Genomic DNA, 23,679 nt, shown 5'->3' with positions numbered 1-23,679 from the left:
GAGAGGCGTTTTGAGGCTGACATGATGATAAAGATGACGATATTCTATTTTTAGATGCAAGTCAACCTGAAAATAAACTGGTAAAGGACTTTATACGGCTGATCAAGAAGAATCCTCTGCGGATCAAGTTGCTGTCCAAAGCATCGGCAGGAATGTACATGTTGCCATTTATACTCATGTTAGCTATCAACTATTTCATTGTATTGTTGCAGTTTAATCATATCATTTAAAATAAGTACACTGTTATGTGTATTGTTACTGTATTTATATTTTTATTTTAAATTATTTCATGTCGTGGTAACTCAACATGTAAGTAGTTTATATGAATAAATCATTACTTTTACTTTAATTATTTAAAACAAATATGTACCTACTTTTTATTTACTAAATGCTCATCATTGAAATAACTGGCGCGTAATTACTTAAAAATACTTTAGGTTATTAAAAAATGTGGTCAATATTTCATCGGTGTCTGAGCTACAAGAACCATGAGTCTTATACGGTGGTTACACGTTTTTTTATCAATCGAAAATATATTCGGCGTTTACAGAAACTACTCAAATTACAACAAGATTAAAAAATGTTTGGTAATCATACAAATATTTGTGTTGAATTTACTGTATTTTCAAGAGATCATTGACGGAGTGTATTCCTTAATAAAACTCACTTCTACTTACAATGAAATTATAGAATTTGGTATATTTGGAATTTTATCGTTCATAAGCTCTTGGGTATCAATTGTGCTCGGTATTACCCGTAGCCACACGTTTCTATCATACCTTATGAGCGTCACTCGTGTCTACGAAAGTTTAAAATGTCACAAAGAAATAATTTATTCATTTAAATCAACCTATCATTGGTTAAGCTTAACTATATTCGTATCTAGTTGTTCATTTGGCGTCGTCGTCACAATTCTTGACGCTATTAACACAGATTTATTTTGGAAACATTTTTTTCCTATATTTAATGCAGTGTCAGAATATATGTGGAGATCTACGATGGTACTTGAGCATTTTATGTTGTTCATAGTAGTCATGACAATAGTAGATCTGACCAAAACCCTGATATCGTTGATGGTAGAGGCTCAGCAGAGAGTGCACAGATGTGGCACAAGTGAGGTTATCACAGGGGAGACAATCAACAGATGGGTGGAACTGTACCAGGAGCTGGTAAACTGCTGTGACAAGGTGGCTGTGTGCTTTGGAGGACAGGTACTTGAGATTTCATTGGTTAATCACGTCAGGATTGCTGAAGCTCGTATCTAAGTGACTATATCAAAGCAATGCGCTTTCCTGGTGCATAGGGTACACCCCATGCACCAGGATGGGGTGTGCACTATGCTCCAGGAAAGCGCAGCCCTGATAGCGTGGTATGTTAGGGCTCGCGCTAACACAATGTTCTGTCAGGCTCCCTACATCAGTGACGAGTGACAATTTCGATTCGCGTACCAATTTTCTAATCCTCGAAAAAATACACAGGAGTAAGCAATATTGTCATTTATCAAATCAGTATTTTTTTATTTATATTTTGGGTGCCTTGAGGAACAACTGCTGAGCCTGTACCAAGCGCAGGTTCGGTCATGTATGGAGTACTGTTCTCACCTTTGGGACGGCTCGGCCAAATACCAGCTGGATGCGCTCGAACACATTGAAAGGCGTGCCAAGAAGCTTATCAATGATGATGCGCTTGTGGAGGCCCGGCTTCAAATTCTTGAACACAGGCGCAATTTCGCAAGCATTTCCGTTTTTTACCGGATACATTTCGGAGAGTCTACGGGGGCATTGCACAACTTGATTCCCCCTAGTCCTTTTCATCATCGAACCACAAGACAATCGGCGAGGCGTCACCGCTTCATCGTAGATATCCAACCATGTCGCACGAAGCGCTTCGCTTCAAGCTTCCTTGTGCGAACTGCTAGGGAGTGGAACTCCTTGCCGGAGTCTGTGTTTCCTGATGGGTATAACTTGGGTGTCTTCAAGGCCCGAGTGAATAGGTTGCTTATGGGCAGACGTGCTCCACCGTAGGCCGCATCATCACTTACCATCAGGTGAGATAGCGGCCAAACGTCGACCCATTAAATGTAAAAAAAAAAGAGACGAAGTAAATCAGTCTGGATACTTGAATAAATAAGAGATATAATTTTAAATTTGTTTTGTTTCAGTACATCTTTTCACTTGCTTGTACAACCGCGCACTATATTAGCGTGGTTTATTTTTTTATTTACTTCAACGTTTTAAAGGTAATTACTTTCTAATTACTACATAGTATAAAACAAAGTATCTTTTTCTGTCTGTCCTTATGCATGCATGCAAGTGGTCACAGTTTTAAAAATAAGCTTCTTTAATCTATGAAAATAAGGTAAGACTTGATTCCGTAAAAAGATTTTGGTTTGATTTACAATTTTAAGAAAAGATTTTGGAATTCCAGGCGCAGGAGTTTTACGGCAAATTTAAACAATGGTTTATGGTAGTTGGATACGTGCTAATAATGTCATTACCCATAGTGGCGTCACAAATGGCTAGTAACCAGTGCGCGAAGTGTCAGCGAGTGATGGCTCGACTGCACAACTCTATGATTGAAGGTAAATATATCAAGGCTGATGCCGAACTACGGTTCTTCCACGTGTGAAACTGATATTTAGTTTAATTTCAGATGCTCGTACAACAGAAAGGAAGATGATAAAGGATTTTCTACGTGTGATCAAGAAGCACCCGCTACACATCAAGTTTATGTCCAAGGTGCCAGTTGGGATATTCTTGCTACCAGCCATACTCACTTTGGTAGTCAACTATGTAATTGTCCTGTTGCAGTTCAATCATGTTGTTTAGTTTTATTTTGTTCATAATTATGGAGCTATGTAAATGTCAATTGTAAATGATTTATCAAATATTAGAGCTTAATAAAGTTACGACATATTATGATCGTAGCGTTTATATATTATATCCCCTCCAATGGATAGAGAGACACGTCGGTATTATCACTTTCTGCCTGATGAAGGTATTTTCCAGACATGGTGGTTTTGGAAAGTAGCTGTTTCGGATTTAGCGGAAGGAAACGCTTGGATGTCGGCACTGCCAGTACCACCCAGGGGACACAGTGAAGCTGATGATGACATTGATACAGGCAAAGAAAAAGCTTTCTGTTCGCGCCCAGTTCTGGTCCAGGCCCGAGTGCGGAGTGAGTGGAACTGAGAAGCCGTCTCCTCCTTCTTTAAGATAGTCAGTCATGCTAGTTTAGGAGGAAATGGAGCTCGTGAGGAAATAAAAATCCTTACTCCTTAGTCCTTAGTCGCCACGGGAATCGCTCATCGGGGTCTGCAGACGGCGATGTACCCTTGCTCGTCATTATAGAGCTATGGGCTCACAAAATTGAAATAAAACTAGAATTATTTTATATAATTCTAGTTTTATTTCAATTTTTGTTTTCTAATAACTGTTAAGTACAAATTTACCCTATTTATTGTAATGTAGTTTCAGTAAGAACTGCTTTTAATTTAATTAAGTGTTTTTAGAAAAGTAGTACTTTTCATTGACTTCCCGCTTAGTCATTAGAATAAGTGAAATATTATTACTTTACCTTATGTAGATATATTAACGTGGCTACTACATGTTCTAGAACGATGCGCCCTAGTCGGTGGTTGAACGTTTTTTCATCTTTTGAAAATATATTCGGTGTTTACAGACACTACTCAAATTACAACAAGATTAAAAAATGTTTCGTAATCATACAATTATTTGTGCAGAATTTACTGTATCTTATAATGATTATATATGGAGTATATATCTTAATAATACGTCCTGCTAACTACAATAAGTTAATAGGATTTGGTATATTTGGATTGTCACCTTTCTTATGCTGTTGGGTAACATTTGTACTTGGTATTACACGTAGCCCCACGTTTGTATCATACCTCATGAGCGTCTCTCGTGTCTACGAAAGTTTAAAATGTGACACAGAAATAATTTATTCATTTAAAGCCACCTATCACTGGTTAAGCTTAGCTTTATTCGTAGCTTGTTGTTTATATAGCGTCGTCATATCTGTTGAAAGTGATGAATTAAGTTTGGTTAGCAATAAAAGTATTTTGATATTAACTGATATGTCAGATCTTATATGGAGATCTACGATAGTATTTGAACACTTTATGTTGTTCATAGTTATTATGACAATAGTAGATCTGTCCAAAACCCTGATATCGTTGATGGTAGAGGCTCAGCAGAGAGTGCACAGATGTGGCACAAGTGAAGTTATCACAGGGGAGACAATCAACAGATGGGTGGAACTGTACCAGGAGCTGGTAAACTGCTGTGACAAGGTGGCTGTGTGCTTCGGAGGACAGGTACCGGAGACCTTATTGGTTTTTCATCGGTGACGTATGTATCTTTAACCTCAAGGTGCAAATGCGGATGATTTCATTAATTCCCAAATTATTTTTGTTTCAGTACATCTTTACACTTAGGTGTACAGTAGTGCACTATATTACCCTGGCCTATTATTTCATTTCCAACAACTTTTTTAAGGTAATTACGTTTAAGTTGATAGTAAATTAGGTTTTATTCATATTCAGGTACTAGTAGTTTTTGGGCTCGCTGTAATAGCAGCGGTAAGTCCTCTCTTTGAGGAGTGGCTTGAGAGACGTCACGGCGTCCTCACCTACCGCAATCTGTTTGGTTAGATTTACAATTTTAAAAGAAGTTTTTTGTAATTTTTGGTATCAGGTACAGGCTCAGGAGTATCAGGACAATTTCAAACTATTGTTTATTATGGTTGCTTACGTGATAGTGATGGCGTTACCCATAGTGGCGTCACAAATGGCGATTAACCAGTGTGCGAAGTGTCAGCGAGTGATGGCTCGACTGCACAACTCTATGATTGAAGGTAAAAATATCAAGGCTGATGCCGAACTATGGTTCTTCCACGTGTGAAACTGATATTTAGTTTAATTTCAGATGCTCGTACAACAGAAAGGAAGATGATAAAGGATTTTCTACGTGTGATCAAGAAGCACCCGCTACACATCAGGTTTATGTCCAAGGTGCCAGTTGGGATATTCTTGCTACCAGCCATACTCACCTTGGTAGTCAACTATGTAATTGTCCTGTTGCAGTTCAATCATGTTGTTTAGTGTTTACAAATAATTATTAAACTGGATTTTCGTGAAGATTATCTCACAAAGATATTTTTACGAGCTAGAAACCTCTAGTAGTGTTGAGTGCGAATTTAGATGTGCGTGTGAAAATGAACCTTCTCACTTCTTAGTCGCCACAGGATTCGTTCGGGGTATCAGGACACCGTAAACGTGGATCTGCAGACGGCGATGTACCCTTGCTCGCCATCATAGACTGGGCTCACTACGGTCAATGCCTACCTGGGTTGCTGGTAAAGCGTAATTAGTTATCGCAATCTCAGCTCAGAGCAGAATTTTGGATGGGGTGATTCTAATCACTAAGAGTCTGACACTCTCAAGCTATAAACCATTGTGGGAGGTGTCACGATTTTTGCGCCTATATATGTATAATTATACTTTTATTTCTTTTTTTTTTTCTAATAACCGTTAAGTACAAATTGACCATAATTATTGTAATCTAGCTTCAGTAAGAACTACTTTTAATTTAATTAAGTGTTTTTAGAAAAGTAGTACTTTTCATTGACTTCCCGTTTAGTCATTAGAATAAGTGAAATATTATTACTTTACTTTATGTAGATATATTAACGTGACCACTACATGTTTTAGAACGATGCGTCCTACACGATGGTTGAACGTTTTTTCATCTTTTGAAAATATATTCGGTGTTTATAGACACTACTCAAATTACAACAAGATTAAAAAATGTTTGGTAATCATACAACTATTTGTGCAGAATTTACTGTACCTTATAATGATTATATATGGAGTATATATCTTAATAATACGTCCTGCTAACTACAATAAGTTAATAGGATTTGGTATATTTGGATTGTCACCTTTCTTATGCTGTTGGGTAACATTTGTACTTGGTATTACACGTAGCCCCACGTTTGTATCATACCTCATGAGCGTCTCTCGTGTCTACGAAAGTTTAAAATGTGACAAAGAAATAATTTATTCATTTAAATCAACCTATCACTGGTTAAGCTTAGCTTTATTCGCAGCATGTTGTTTATATGGCATCGTCACATCTATTGAAAGTAATGAATTAAGTTTCGTTAGCAATAAAAGTATTTTGATATTAACTGAAACGACGATTGAGTTCTGCAGCTTATGCTGTCTGGAAGATCAGACAGCTAACTGACATAGACACGGCAAGACTAGTATATTTCAGTTACTTCCATAGCATCATGTCGTATGGTATTTTGCTGTGGGGACAGGCTGCTGATGTTGAGTCTATCTTTATCCTACAAAAGCGAGCCGTCAGAGCTATTTACAACCTAGGTCGTCGCGAATCTCTCAGAGAAAAGTTTAAGGAGATCAATATTATGACCGTTCCATGTCAATTTATTTATGCAAATCTTATGTATGTTAGAAAAAACCTACATTTGTTTGCGAAAGTATCTGACAGACACAACTATCAAACTAGGCATAAGGATAGATTAAGTCAACCATTTTTTAGATTGTCAAAAATAAGTAAGTCATTTATGGGATTCTGTGTTAAATGTTATAATAAAGTTCCAATGGAAATACAGAATCTGAATGAATCAAAATTTAAACTTTGTATTAAAAAAACGTTATGTAGACAAGCATACTACAAAGTAAATGATTACATAGAAGATAAAAATGCTTGGAGGCAAGCTGGTCCGGCTCCATAGGATAACGAAAAATTTCTGTAATATAACCATGTTATTTCGATGTGTTCTCTACTTTATACAATCATTGTAAATGTGAGAGCCCTGTAATCAACTAAAATCAAATTAGACTAGTAGAATGCATTTATGTCAGCTTGGAGTTGTCATGCTCACTCAAAGGTCTCATTGGCGGTGGCACGGGCATTGGATCGCTCGATTCCCTGCAACATGGTTGAGTTGGGCGGTGCTGGTGTACGTGTCATGTTCGTGAACGGGCGCTGTCAACTGGGACTGGTCAGCTCCGGACTGCATTAATTTTTATTGTCCTCTAGGTTATTTTCTTTTTCTATCGCTTCGACTGTATATTAGTTTTACATTGTTCTCACATAGTTGAAGTAATCGAAACAATGTAACCAAGAATTGTATTGTAAATCTGATTGAAAAAGAGTAACCTATGGAGTTTCTTGCTCGTTCTTCTCCATAGGAATCTACACTTTGGAACGAGCAAATAGCTTCACTAGAGGACTGACCGACAGACAGACGTTATTAATATTATTATATTTGCTTTGACGTTCAAAAGTGCCTTCCTGGTCTATTTGAAATAAATGATTTTGACTTTGACTTTGACTTTGACGACAGATTTTATATGGAGATCTACGATAGTATTTGAACACTTTATGTTGTTCATAGTAGTCATGACAATAGTAGATTTATCCAAAACCCTGATATCGTTGATGGTAGAGGCTCAGCAGAGAGTGCACAGATGTGGCACAAGTGAGGTTATCACAGGGGAGACAATCAACAGATGGGTGGAACTGTACCAGGAGCTGGTAAACTGCTGTGACAAGGTGGCTGTGTGCTTCGGAGGACGGGTTCCCTCTATCTGGCAGAATTTTAATGCTCCGAAATTTGTTTGGCATAACACACTTGGCAGAATCTTCTTTAAACGAATATACATATGGCATAAAAATCATTTAATATAATTATTGTTTTGTCGAATGTTTATATGTCCGAATTTACAAAGGCATACTTTTAAGATGGTAGAATTTTATTTCGCATAATTACGTTTGGCAAAGCTTAATTTTGCATAATTTTGTTTCACATAACGTTTATTTAGAGCGACGATTGTTTGGCATAATTTCACTTGGCATATTAAGAAGATGGTAGAATAAAAGTTAGTGAAGTGACAGGACCGAATCGCTGCAAAACCGACTGCACGTAGTCTTGTTTGTCCTACCCCTAGAGTGCAATTTAAAATCGCGTAGGCGCGGAGGGGCGAGGCGGCCCGCGGGCTGAGGAGCAGGCGGCTATGAGCGAGTCGCCGCAGCTGAGGCTGGCCGGCGAAGCCGGCCAACAAGCCGAAGTTGCGGTGGTGAGCGAAAGCCGTCTGCGACGATTAGCGCGCGTGGGGCCGCCGGAGCCCCGCAGCGCCGGAGCCGTGACAGAAACCATGCTTGCTTGCATGCTGCTTGCTTGCATGCTTGCATGCTTGCATGCATGCTTGCTTGCATGCTTGCATGCATGCTTGCTTGCATGCTGCTTGCTTGCTTGCTTGTTTGCATGCTTGCTTGCATGCTGCATGCTTGCATGCTTGTTTGCTTGCTGCATGCTTGCTTGTATGCTGCATGCTTGCGTGATAGATGAGTCTTTCAATTATTATGGATATTAAAAGTATGCCAAAAGACGATTCTAACTGTGAACATTCTGAGATATGATGGTTCTACTTTTTAATTATTATGGTTATGAAATTTATGCCAAAAGACGATTCTGACAGTGAACATTCTGCAATATGATGGTTCTACCTTTCAATTATTATGCGTATCAATTTATGCCTAAAGATGATTCTGACTTACAAAATTATGCGTTTTTAATGTATTACAAATGATGGTATACCAAATGATTTTCTGCGAAATGAAGTTTCTGCCATGCGTTGTTATCTATACATATAATAAAATCGTAGAAAAGTGCTGTCTGTACATTGAAAATAAAAATAAAAAAAATAGCAGGGGTTATTGTTATGTCGATGTCGAACCCAAAAATGTAATTAACTTTTTTTTTGTCTGTTTGTCTGTTTGTCTGTTTGTCTGTTTGTCTGTTTGTCTGTTTGTCTGTTTGTCTGTTCGTCTGTGCGCGCTAATCTCAGAAACGGCTGATCCGAGTTGGATGCGGTTTTCACGAATATATTGTGGGATGCTTAAATTTACATTTAGTGTTTGTTTCATGTCAATCGGTTCATAAATAAAAAAGTTATGTCAAATTAAAGAATCACGTCGAACATTCTATGCTTATACCATTAATCTCCGCAACTATTTGACGGATTTGGTTGAAATTTGGTACAGATATAGTTTAGAACCTTAGAAAGGACATAGATATATTTTTATTTCAAAAATCAAAAAATAAAAATAAAAAATAAATTATTTATAAATAATTCTATGTCGATCGTTACACGACTTCGGTTCATGTTATTGTTTTAATTCATCGAAAAAAAGTAAATAAATAGTAAAAAGGTATGAAAAAAATAATATCAATATAATAAAACATTTAGTACAAAGAAAATGCTCTAACGGAGTATAGATAATTCTATGTCGATCGTTACATGACTTCGGTTCATGTTATTGTTTTAATTCATCGAAAAAAGTAAATAAATAGTAAAAAGGTATGAAAAAAATAATATCAATATAATTAAACTTTTAGTACAAAGAAAATGCCCGAACGGAGTATAAATAAATAATCCAAGTTGTCTTTATCCTCGATAGATGGCGTTGGGATCGAAATAGATCGCGCTATGGTTTCGTTACATTCATTTGGTTGGGTATCGGCCGAGCGCTTCGGTACTATCGTAGAAAAAGTGTATTATCAGTCGTATGATTATTTGTCTGTAGTGGTCCTGCTGTTTCGTATATTCTAAATTGGTTTCGTTGTATTTGTCAATTAATAAGTTTATTTGTTGGGTTTTCCTGGTTTTTTGGTTAAACTATTTAACGTAGGTTTAGTTTGATATCGATTATTAGTAGTTAGTGTAGTTAGTTTGTTTAATAAAATTGTAAGTCTAATTTATAAATTAATTAGATTAGATTTAAGTCGTTTCTTTTAAATTATTTAGTTTAAGCTTGGTTATTATAGCATAGAGGATAGGTTGTAATATAGTTTCTTTTTTAATTGTTATAAATTCGTAATTCGTAGCTTTCTTTAGTTTTCAAGTTAGTTTAAGTCCGTTTTTAAACTATTTTTTCAATGCCCTAAGTGAGTATACATCTATTAAATTCAAACGCAGAGCTCATTATGTTGATTTTTGAAGAGTTCCCTGGAATATCTTCCACATCTCATTTTTGAAGACATCCCGCGAGATCGGGAACTATGTGGTTAAAACCAAAAATTTGCCGGAAGTCACTATTCCACGCGAACGAAGTCGCGGGCAAAAGCTAGTGCAAAATAAAATTATGACCAAAAAAATTCTACTAATAAAGGTAGACCCTCGGAGGACAGGTACCGGAGACCTTATTGGTTTATCATCGGTGACGTATGTATCTTTGACCTCAAGGTGCAAATGCGGATGATTTCATTAATTCCCAAATTATTTTTGTTTCAGTACATCTTTACACTTAGGTGTACAGTAGTGCACTATATTACCCTGGCCTATTATTTCATTTCCAACAACTTTTTTAAGGTAATTACGTTTAAGTTGATAGTAAATTAGGTTTTATTCATATTCAGGTACTAGTAGTTTTTGGGCTCGCTGTAATAGCAGCGGTAAGTCCTCTCTTTGTAATTTTTGGTATCAGGTACAGACTCAGGAGTATCAGGACAATTTCAAACTATTGTTTATTATGGTTGCTTACGTGATAGTGATGGCGTTACCCATAGTGGCGTCACAAATGGCGATTAACCAGTGTGCGAAGTGTCAGCGAGTGATGGCTCGACTGCACAACTCTATGATTGAAGGTAAAAATATCAAGGCTGATGCCGAACTATGTTTCTTCCACGTGTGAAACTGATATTTAGTTTAATTTCAGATGCTCGTACAACAGAAAGGAAGATGATAAAGGATTTTCTACGTGTGATCAAGAAGCACCCGCTACACATCAGGTTTATGTCCAAGGTGCCAGTTGGGATATTCTTGCTACCAGCCATACTCACCTTGGTAGTCAACTATGTAATTGTCCTGTTGCAGTTCAATCATGTTGTTTAGGTTTACTAATAATTATTAAACTTGATTTCCGTGAAGATTATCTCACAAAGATATTTTTACGAACTAAAAACCTCTAGTTGTGTTGAGTGCGAATTTAGATAATTATTCAAAGTAATAGAATTTATAAAAGCTATTTCGATGGACCCGTTATGTTTTATTGTGACATAGTTTTGATGACGTAACTACCTTAAGTTTATAATTTAGTTCTAATTTTATTCATAATATTGTATGTAACTATGTAAATTTGTACAGTAAATGATTTTTATTAAACATTACAGCTTTATTATTTTTTATGTGTGGGAGAGTCATGCTTCGGTACGAATGGGCCGTGACCAGTTCTGGTGTTAAGCGAGAGGAACTTGGAAGCCATACTGAATTATATTAATGGAGAAATGCTCTACTGGTTTCGAGTCACGGATGGACTCTTTATCATGAACAGCGTGCGCAGACGCGGTGAGCAGGCTGCCAGTAGGCTGCGCTACGTTGACGCGTCTCTCTGTGACTCGAAACTAGTAGAACTTTTTCCATTAATATACGTAAGATAATGTAGATTCAGTAAGAACTACTTTTACTTTAATTGAGTATTTTTAGAAAATAAGTACTTTTTATTAACCTGACATACTATTACTTAACTTTATTTCCATATATTAACGTGGCTACTACATGTTCTAGAACGATGAGCCCTACTCGGTGGTTGAACGTTTTTTTATCACTCGAAAATATATTCGGCGTTTACAGAAACTACTCAAATTACAATAAGATTAAAAAATGTTTGGTTATCATACAACTATTTGTGCAGAATTTACTGTACTTTATAATGATTATATATGGAGTATATTTCTTAATAATACGTCCTAATAATTATAATATCTACATGGAGTTTGGTATATTTGGATTGTCACCTTTCCTATGCCATTGGGTAACATTTGTGCTTGGTATTACCCGTAGCCCCACGTTTCTATCATACCTTATGAGCGTTACTCGTGTCTACGAAGGTTTAAAATATCACAGAGAAATTATTTATTCATTCAACTCAACATATCACTGGTTAAGCTTAGCTTTATACGCAGCTTGTGGTTTATATGGCGTCGTCATAACTGTTGAAAGTATTGACTTAAGTTTGGATAGCAATAAAAGTATTTTGATATTTATTGAACTGTCTTATTTTATGTGGAGATCTACGATAATATTTGAACACTTTATGTTGTTCATAGTTGTCATGACAATAGTAGATCTGACCAAAACCCTGATATCGTTGATGGTAGAGGCTCAGCAGAGAGTGCACAGATGTGGCACAAGTGAAGTTATCACAGGGGAGACAATCAACAGATGGGTGGAACTGTACCAGGAGCTGGTAAACTGCTGTGACAAGGTGGCTGTGTGCTTCGGAGGACAGGTACCGGAGACCTTATTGGTTTATCATCGGTGACGTATGTATCTTTGACCTCAAGGTGCAAATGCGGATGACTTTATTAATTCCCAAATTATTTTTGTTTCAGTATATCTTTACACTTAGGTGTACAGTAGTGCACTATATTACCCTCGCCTACTATTTCATTTCTTTCAACGTTTTTAAGGTAATTACGCTCAAGTTGATTATAAATTAGGTTCCATTCAGAGATGAGACTAGTTTTAACAAAAAATATTTTTGATTTGGTTGACAATTTTAAGAGTCGTTTTTGAATTACAGACGCGGGCGTATCATAACGATTTTCAACTTTGGTTTATTATATTTTATTACGTGTTAGTAATTACATTACCCATAGCGGCGTCACAAATGGCGATTAACCAGTGCACGAAGTGTCAGCGAGTGATGGCTCGACTGCACAACTCTATGATTGAAGGTAAAAATATCAAGATTGATGCCGAACAACGGTTCTTCCACGTGTGTAACTGATATATAGTTTAATTTCAGAAGTGGATACAGCAGAGAGGAAAATAATAAAGGATTTTCTACGTGTGATCAAGAAACATCCGCTACACATCAGGTTTATGCCCAAGGTACCAGTTGGGATATTCTTGCTACCAGCCATACTCACCTTGGTAGTCAACTATGTTATTGTCCTGTTGCAGTTCAATCATGTTGTTTAGCCTTTCTAAATAATTGACTTTTTCTAGGGGCCACCTCAGGATGTAACTGTTATTATCTTATTTACTTTACTTATGACTATCCATGAGAAACCATTATACTTAATAGGCCCAATCCCTGAATCATGCAATCCTCAAATCTCTAACCATCAAAAGGTCTGCAACGCACTTGTAAGTTCTCGGAGTTGTATGTCCTCATAGACGGCAGCGACTGCTCACCATTTTCGTCTTTTTTGATGACGGGTGCAAACCTTCAAAAGACTCCTAGCTTTTTTGGGGAGATAAACTATCAAGTGTGGGATTCTTACCTTACTGATTCACTAAAAGGACCCCGGTGGTCACCATCACACCTATATAAGGGGTACTGTGTCTTCTAGTAGACTTGCTCCTACTGCCCTATCCCATGAAAATTTGTAGTTTAATTTACCACAATCATGTCGGTGGACTCGTCTTGCTTACTGTCCTGTACCATAGTGTTGTTATTTGCTCATAGTGTTAGTAGTACAATAAATGTTATATATAAAACAATAAAATTTGTATTACTTTAAAAATTCCTAAACAAATCTGCATTGTATCATATGCTGTATACTGAATTCAATATTTAAAACAGAGCACATTTACTTCAGTCTATTTCATGGCATATATTCCTTTAATTTTAAAATAATATTCAAATGCATGTATTATTTATTAATGATTGTATCAGCTAAAAGACGTCCACTGCAGTATGTAGGCCTCCCCTAATGACTTCTCAACATATATACACATGAACAGGAAACATTTGAAAAGTATTTACAAAGAGTGTTTCCTACAATTAGGAATTTACTTACATATTGATTGATAGTCTTTTGCTTCCTGTTAGATATTACGAGTATGTTTGTGTCCCTATAATAAGAAACATGCGTCCTATATTTTTGTTGAAATATTTTTTAATAATTGAAAACATTTGTGGTATATACAGAGTTTATTCAAATCAGACTAAGATAAAAAAATGTTTGATAAGCTTACATATATTCGTCCAGAATTTGTTGAATGTTTTGGTCATTATTGAAAAACTAATAATTTTAAGAATGGCTACTTTTTATTACCAATATACAGAGGTCGTAATATTTGTAATGCCGACTTACATAAACTATTGGATGTCAGTTGTGGGCAGTATTACTTATAGCCATGCCTTTACATCATACCTTATGAGCGTCACTAGTGTCTACGATAGTCTAAAATATCACAAAGAAATCCGTATTAAAGTAACATTTTATTGGGTATTCGTAGCATTAAATGCCCTCTGTCTTGTATATCGCCTCTATACATTTTTCAACGTTTTTCAAAGTCATTTTATTTCGGGAAGATATTTTGCAATTCCTATTGCAACGTCAGAAATCATAGTGAGAACTGCGATAGCATTTGAACATTCTATGTTGTTCATAGTTGTTATGACAATAGTAGATCTGTCCAAAACCTTGATATCGTTGATGGTAGAGACTCAGCAGAGAGTGCACAGATGTGGCACAAGTGAAGTTATCACAGGGGAGACAATCAACAGATGGGTGGAACTGTACCAGGAGCTGGTAAACTGCTGTGACAAGGTGGCTGTGTGCTTTGGGGGACAGGTTAGCTTATGTATTTCGTAGATTTTATTCTATTGCAAAAATTTCATATTTGATTATATCAGAAAGGTTATTGTTAATCTAAGACCTCATTGAACTTTAAGAATTCATGAGAGATTAATATTTTAATATATCCATTTTATTTCAGCATAAGTTTTCACTAGCGTGTTCCACAATACATTTTATTTTCCTACTTTACTATTACATATATATTCATTTTATACAGGTACGTTTGTTGAAATTTTACTTCATTATTGAGTAGATAGTGCATGTTATTTAACGTAACGATTATTTTTGTTTTAACTGAAAGTTAAAAGAATTACATTTGGATTACAGAAGGTGAAAATTTTGGAGGATTTCGAGCATTGGCTTATGTTAGCTATTTATATAGTGCTGATGACATTACCCATAGTGGCGACACAAATGGCGAGTACTCAGTGGGCAAAGTGTCAGCGGGTGATGGCTAGACTGCATAACTCTATGATTGAAGGTAATTAAGGACATGGCTGATGTTAATCGCTACATATTTTTTTATCGTTCCCTAGCTACTTCCGCACGGTTTCACCAGGTCTGTTTGACTCTTACCTCACGCTAATCTCCGGGACTACTGGTTCCATTTGAGTGATTTTCTACTATTGAGCAAAAAGCTGTTAACTTTAAGTATTCTTCACCAACCATGCTTCGTTTACATAAGAGGGGTTGCCATAATCTCCACTCTTGGAGGTTGCAAGAGGAATCCATTTTTGATGTCTTTTTTTTTATTTTCTGGTTATCAGGTAGTAGATGACCTGATGAAGGTTTAGGGAGTCACCTATGTTCAGAAGTTGATACTTCTGAACATCTTTACGTAAAAATTTTTGTCAAAAATTTTTATGTATGTTATCGACGCAGTTTCAGATGCTGGCACAACAGAAAGGAAGATGATAAAGGATTTTCTACGTGTGATCAAGAAGCACCCGCTACACATTAGGTTTATGTCCAAGGTGCCATTTGGAATATTCTTGCTACCAGCCATACTCACCGTGGTAGTCAACCATGTAATTGTCATGCTGCAGTTCAATCATGTTGTATAATCAATCTTCAATAATAGGTAATTAATATTAAATAATTGTTTCGTATACTTCAGTGGTCTACTTTGGATGTTTTCTGCGTGAAATTAAAATAATAATAATTATGTAAAATAGAGTTCTCTTTTATTTACGATTCTTTTTTATTGAATACAGAGCAGACGGATCAAATGGTGACATATCAGCATAAAAGTTCACTACACTTACTTAATTACTGGACACAGAATGCATTTTTATTGAAAGATTAATTATAATATAATTGGTGAATTTTATTCAAACACAAAGCTGTGTTAACTGACTAATGACACAAAAGCTGCCAGCAATCAGTTATTAAAACTTAAAAAAAGGGAAGTCGTTTAAAAAGTTATACTTAAGTTGATTACTGAAATAAGGTATACAACATATTTTTTATTAGAAAGGTGTATCTTCATATTTCTTGTCTCATACTTAAGAAACATGATAAATTAGCCACTCAATAACTATAAATGGAAGGTACAATTACTTATGGACATTTGATATTTAGATAGTACTTTAACTCCTATTTAAGCACTATTGTACTCCACTGTTTTATAAAATATGTCTCCTATAAAGTGGCTAAACGTTTATATATTGATCGAAAATGTTTGCGGTATATATAGAAACTACTCAGGTCAGACGAAGACTAAAAAATATTATATAGCTATACAAATATTCGTCCAAAATTTGTTGCACATGTTAATGGTCATTTATAAAATATATCTATTAGCAATGGCTAATTCCGCTGTGTTAGATTATGTGGTGCATGGTATAAATACAGTGTCATCTTACTTGAGCTAATGGATATCAATTGCGTATGGTATAACTTATAGTCATTCCTTCGCATCATACTGTACCAGCGTCACTCGTGTCTACCAAGTTCTAACATGTCACAAAGAAATAAGTTACTCATTTAGAAATACCTACTATTGGGCTAGTTTAGTTATGAGTACATTATTGTTCATAAATGCGCTCGCTACATCTGTTGATGGTTATATAATGCGTTTTAAATCGCAAGGAATTGTCGAGATTCTCAGACTAATTTCAGAACTTGCGATGAGATCCACAATGGCATATGAAAACTTTATGTTGTTCATAGTAGTCATGACAATAGTAGATCTATCCAAAACCCTGATATCATTGACGGTAGAGGCTCAGCAGAGAGTGCACAGATGTGGCACAAGTGAGGTTATCACAGGGGAGACAATCAACAGATGGGTGGAACTGTACCAGGAGCTGGTACACTGCTGTGACAAGGTGGCTGTGTGCTTTGGAGGACAGGTATGATGAATTTAATATTATAAGTTATAGTGCTATGTCATATTACGTTCTGATATGGAGAAGTAAGTTTTATCATTATGCAGATGTTTATTAATTCCTTCAATTATTTTTATTTCAGTACACTTTTTCATTAATGTTTGCCATTTTACGCTATATTTTGCTGATACATATTAGGGATGTTGCGAATATCTGCATCCGCATCCGCATATGCGAAACATCCGCATCGATTTAGGCATCCGCATCCGCATCTGCATCCGCAAAAATCGATGCGGAGCTGATGCGGATGCGAATGTGTTGCAGATTAGTACAAGAAAGAAAGGGGCGGGTCCAGCGAGTGGCGCGTGTCGCGCGCTCTAGCTAATTGACCAATAAGAAATCAATTATTTTAATTACTAAAATGTATAATTAGTACTTAATAGTACTTGACTTGCTTCTTTATAATTTTACTGATTGTTTTGGCTTGTCTTTTAAATTTTTCTCCCAAAACTTAAGATTTTTGTAAAGATCCGCTTCCGCATCCGCATCCGCGGATGTTTGCCCCCTGGAATCCGCATCCGCATCCTCATCCGCGGATGTGAAAAAATCAGCATCCGCAACAACCCTGATACATATTATTATTTACTTCGAATTAATAGGGGTATGTATTGTTTAAATTAATTTATATTTCAGTAAGTTACGTTAGAACAGACAAAAAGCGTCACATTTTTTTAAATAAGAATCAGTATTTTTTGGATTATAGTTTGAAAGGGGTATGGATGTGAAGCTCTGGATTGTTGTGATCACTTACGTGATAGATATAACATTACCTTTAGTGGCGACCCAAATGGCACGTAACCAGTGGACGAAGTGTCAGCAAGTGATGGCTCGACTGCACAACTCTATGATTGAAGGTAATATTTAATATTAAGGCTGATGTTAATCACTCGTTTTTTTTATTATTTCTACAATTTTCGTCACAATTATGGAAAAATTTCAATAATGCACTTTTTCATTCAATAAAAGCGTGTTTTGGATATTTTTAAACCTTCAAAGTAGGAAAAAAAATTCGTAGTTTAAGACGTTTTGAAGACAATATGGGTAGTGTAAACTCAGTTTCAGATGCTAGTACAACAGAAAGGAAGATGGTAAAGGATTTTCTACGTGTGATCAAGAAGCACCCGCTACACATCAGGTTTATGTCCAAGGTGCCAGTTGGGATATTCTTGATACCAGCCATACTCAGTGTGATAGTCAATCGAGTTATTGTTCTGTTGCAATTCACTCATGTTATTTAGTAAGAAAAATCTTTAAAGTAGACTTAATATCAAGTTTAATTGTTATACCCGAAGCTGAGGACTAAATAGCGGAATAGCAGGGCTGCGGTTAAAAAACCAGGAGTAGGAACGGGTTGGTTTTTAGTCAGTAAGACACTTACAAAAAGTAGAATTGTAAAATTGTTATGAGTAGTTTTTGTTTGATGATTTCTGTTTCAAAATTTTTTTTTCTTTGCTTTTGTATGCCATTCAAGTATCGCTTTAAGGAGGCAAATGTTTATATTATTTTATAATAGTTTTCAGCCTCGTTTGTTCCATGGTTACGCGTACTATTTTAATGTGTTTTGAAATAAAGCCATCTGTACTCTTTAATGTCAACTTGCTTTTTATTTTATCCGATCGATAAAAGAAAATTTGACTCTTAAATGAAATAAAGTACCGTCACGTAAATGTTATGGTGATGACTAACCAGTAGTTAGTTGGCCTTAATTTAAAAAATCTAAAGTAATCGTATTGCGGTGTGAAGACTACCAGAGACGGATATGGATGGAGAAAGATCGCACGTGAGAAGGTGATGCATAGGGGTGGTCATAACCCTCAGTACTGACGAAACGTAGAGGAGTAGGATTCACTACAACCACTAGGGATGATGACGGGGTTACAAAATAAAAATCTATTTAGTCCGCCAGTTAGGTAATGAAAAAATATTAGATACGTATTTTTTATATAAGAGAGATACTTAGATAAAACGTATCAAAGTTTAGGAGTAGCCAATACGTCATTTCTACGCATAAAATGTACCTAGAAGTGACGTCATGCGATATGTTAAAATAAAAAATATGTCTAATATTTTAAAATAATCTAAAAAACAGACATTAAAATCAAAATAAGTCGTCTACCATATTAAATAATGTATAAACAAAACTGTATAATGCGCCGTGTTATTACTTAGAAAGTAATTTAAATATTTGTTCCGCTTCCATTATAGATATTACATCATAACAACAATATGTCTCAAGCACGGTGGTTGAACATTTTCATACTATTCGAAAACGTAAACGGCATCTACAGAAACTACTCAAGTCAGACAAAGATAAAAAAATATTTGATAATTACACAAATATTTGTACAGAATTCAATTTATCTGTTTATTAATGTTTATTCACTGTATGCTTTAATAACTGTGGCCGTTTCATTTAGGGATTACTTAGAATATACTTCATTTGCTGTGTTAACTTACATGGACTATCTGGTGTCGGTTGTGTACGGTATTACTTACAGCCACACTTTCGCATCATACTATAGGAGCATCACTCGAGTCTATGAAAGTTTAAAATGTCACAAAGAAATTATTTATTCGTTGGAAACAAGACATTACTGGGCTATCGTAGCTTTTATCATAGTTACTTTCGTGTATGGTTTCTACAAAACTATCGAGATTTTTCCAAGCTATTTTATTTGGAACAACGTCACTGCAATTCCCATTATAACAATAGAAGTAATTTCTAGAACCACAGTAATAGTTGAAAGCTGTGAATTCTTCATAGCCGTTATGGCAATAGTAGATCTGTCCAAAACCCTGATATCGTTGATGGTAGAGGCTCAGCAGAGAGTGCACAGATGTGGCACAAGTGAAGTTATCACAGGGGAGACAATCAACAGATGGGTGGAACTGTACCAGGAGCTGGTAAACTGCTGTGACAAGGTGGCTGTGTGTTTTGGAGGTCAAGTGAGTATCTTTGACAATTGATCTGTGGTACCTAAATTATTAGTTAAAATATAGCTTTTGCTAGCAACTTCATTAAAATTAACTTAATATCACACATTTTTTGCGCCTGTATTAAAAATATTTTCTTATATTATATGCTTAATATTAAATTAAGTTGTGAGCGTTTCACAGTACTAGTATACTATTTTACAAAATTATTAAATCCTTCATGACTTTTGGAATTAGATATCAACATCCATATACAATAGGTAAGGGAACAAATAAAGTATCACTATAAGTAACGATGAAGTTTCTTGCTTGTTCTTGTCCATTCGAAGCTACACTTTGGGACGTACACCTAGCTTCACTGACAGACAGACTGACGGACAATTGAATTTGACTTTTCAAAAGTGCCTAATTAAGTGTTAATTTAAATAAATGCTTTGACTTAGACTTTGAAATTAATTTATTTTGCTTTCAGTTCATCTTTACATCAGTGACTATCATTTTTAATTACATATTCATGATTTACTATGTCGTATACTACAAAATTATTGAGGTATGTCCTTCAACTTACATTACTAATGACAATGCTCTTTACTTCAAAAGATAATTACATATTTAATAATTTACAATTACAGACGTGGAATATTTTTGAAGATATTAAGATTTGCGTGACTGTACTTTGTTTTGGAATAATAATAACAATGCCTATAATAGCGACACAAATGGCAAGCAACCAGTGGGTGAGGTGTCAGAGGGTGATGGCTCGACTGCACAACTCGATCATTGAAGGTAGATATGTGATGTATGTTTGTATGTACTTCTAATCGGGTTAACGATGACGAAACTTTCTTGAATATCGAATTTCATTGTATATATACTATTTAAAGAAGTAATTACTCTAAGTAACAGATTTGAAATCATTTGTTAAAGGCTGTATAATTTTGTGGTTAAAATTGTCACTGCTGAGCCAAGATACTCATGTCATTAATGTAGAAATTCAGTTTCAGATGCTAGTACATCAGAAAGGAAGATGATAAAGGATTTTTTACGTGTGATCAAGAAGCACCCGCTACACATCAGGTTTATGTCCAAGGTGCCATTTGGGATATTCTTGCTACCAGCGATACTCACTGTAATAGTCAACTATGTTATTGTCATGCTGCAGTTTAATCATGTTATTTAATAAACATTTGATTAATACCTAGTAAAGATGTTGTGAAAGAAAGAGATTGTATTTTGTATTATAAATACCAAGGACGGACATGACGGAAGTTATAGTGTGCGAGCGAAAGGTGCGACCTTAACACCCATAAAGCCCCGCAACGCACCTGTAAGTCCATGTAATGGGCAGCGCCGATAGCTTATTATCAAGTGATCCGATCTGCTCGTTTGCCGCCCAATATCATTATTTTGGACACATCGAAAGTTATTCACTCTTGGTACTTACCTAGTGAATTCGTTATAAGTTATTGAGTTTTTCTGTAATTTATTTTATTCTTGAAACATGTCTCCTATAAGGTGGCTGGGCATGTTTGTAATTATTGAAAATATATGTGGAGTATACAGAAATTACTCAAGTCAGATCAAGATTAAAAAATGTTTGATAATCATACAAATATTAGTTCAGAATTTTGTATATGCGTTGTTCATCATTAACGTATTGTTTATTTTGTTAAAGAAGGATTCTAGTCTATTGACACCAGCTAATTTCATTTATTGTGTTTTTGTTGCGATAACTCAAATGGGCTACCTGGCGTCTGTGGTGTACGGTATTACTTATAGCCGCTACTTCGCATCATACTATTTGAGCGTCACTCGAGTCTACGAAAGTCTTAAGTCCCATAATGAACTTATTTATTCATTTAAAACTACGCGTTACTGGGCTGGCATAGTTTTTAATTTATGGGCATTTGCATGTAGCGGCTACAGAGCTGTTGAAATTTTTCATAGATATTTTGTTTGGAACAATGTCACTGCGATTCCCATTATAGCGGTAGAAATTAGTACAAAATTTACTATAGTATTTGAACACTTTATGTTGTTCATAGTAGTCATGACAATAGTAGATCTGACTAAAACCCTGATATCGTTGATGGTAGAGACTCAGCAGAGAGTGCACAGATGTGGCACAAGTGAGGTTATCACAGGGGAGACAATCAACAGATGGGTGGAACTGTACCAGGAGCTGGTAAACTGCTGTGACAAGGTGGCTGTGTGCTTTGGGGGTCAGGTAGGTTAGGAGATTATTAAAGAAATGGTAAAAGAAAAAAGTGTTTGATGTTACTCATAACATATTCCTACAAGTATTTTTGTTTCAGTATATTTTGTTTCTATCTTCTACCATATGGCAGTCCATTATCTTCATTTACTATGGGATACGTTCAGAAATTTCAAGGGTATGTTCGTTAAACCAGTTACCATATAAAGTAACTTGATTTTGCTTTTGGTTTACAACTTTTTAAGACAATATTTTTGAATTACAGGATATTACTGAGTTTTTTACAATCAGCTTGTTTATACTTATTTACATAGTGATAATGTTAATGCCCATACTAGCGACACAAATGGCAAGTCACCAGTGGACCAAGTTACAGAGGGTGATAGCTCGACTGCACAACTCTTTGATTGAAGGTAACATGATAAATGTTACCTACTCATATACATAAGTCTTTTGTTGAAAGATCACTGGGTGATTTCTTCCCAAATATTGGAAAACTTGCAATGTCCTACAGTCAGAGGCGTTGTGTGTTCTGTATAGATAAGACCAGCATATTTTCTATCTGACAATATGTATTTTAGATGTCGATACAGCAGAAAGGAAGATGGTAAAGGATTTTCTACGAGTGATCAAGAAGCACCCGCTACACATCAGGTTTATGTCCAAGGTGCCAGTTGGGATATTCTTGCTACCAACCATTATCTCTGTGGTAGTTAACCAAGTTATTGTTTTGCTGCAGTTCACTCATGTTATTTAGGAAAAAAATCGATTAATACTCAATAAAGATGTTGTAAAAGAAAATAACTGTATTTTGCATTATAAATACCTACTTTTAATCGTTATTTGCGTGTAATTGAAATAAGATAGTTATTTACGCACATATTTTTAAAGGTACGGTGGACTCTTTTTACCCGACTTGGCGCAGTCGGGAAGGAGGGTTATGTTTTTTTTTTATTTGTTCATCTTAATTTACTTATTTTGACATTATCAGCCTTTAAGGCTCTCTGCTAAGTAAAGGCCTCATATCACAGGAGAAGGTGCGAGCATTCATTACCAAGCTTGCTCATGATGGATTGGCGATTTCAAACATATTAGATGTTTTAGCTAATTACAGAAGAGATAAGAGATTATTTAGAAATTATCAGCCGGGGTTTCCTTAGGTCGTATCGCGTTACGCACGCGTGTTAAAGCGGCATCAGATCACCATAGATGGGGCCCAGTAGGGCTGATGCCCGACCCGGAGCTACGGACTATCTAGCGGGTTTACTGAACTCAAAAAGCAGGAGTAGGAACGGGGTGGTTTTCAGTCACTAAGAGTCTCACACTGTCTCTTGCCTTTCCAAGGCGGGAGAAGTCATTGAATGGTTATCTCCCTCAAAAAAATGTTTCCTTATGATGTTTACCTTCACCGTAAGTCAGTAGTGTGTTGATAACTAAGTTAAAGATGTGTGTAATTGTTAATAATTATATATGACCAGAAATCAGGTA

The sequence above is a fragment of the Spodoptera frugiperda genome, chromosome 23, assembly GCF_023101765.2.
Source record: "Spodoptera frugiperda isolate SF20-4 chromosome 23, AGI-APGP_CSIRO_Sfru_2.0, whole genome shotgun sequence".
In the NCBI taxonomy this organism is placed as follows: domain Eukaryota; kingdom Metazoa; phylum Arthropoda; class Insecta; order Lepidoptera; family Noctuidae; genus Spodoptera; species Spodoptera frugiperda.
Note: the sequence above shows the minus strand (reverse complement) of the source record.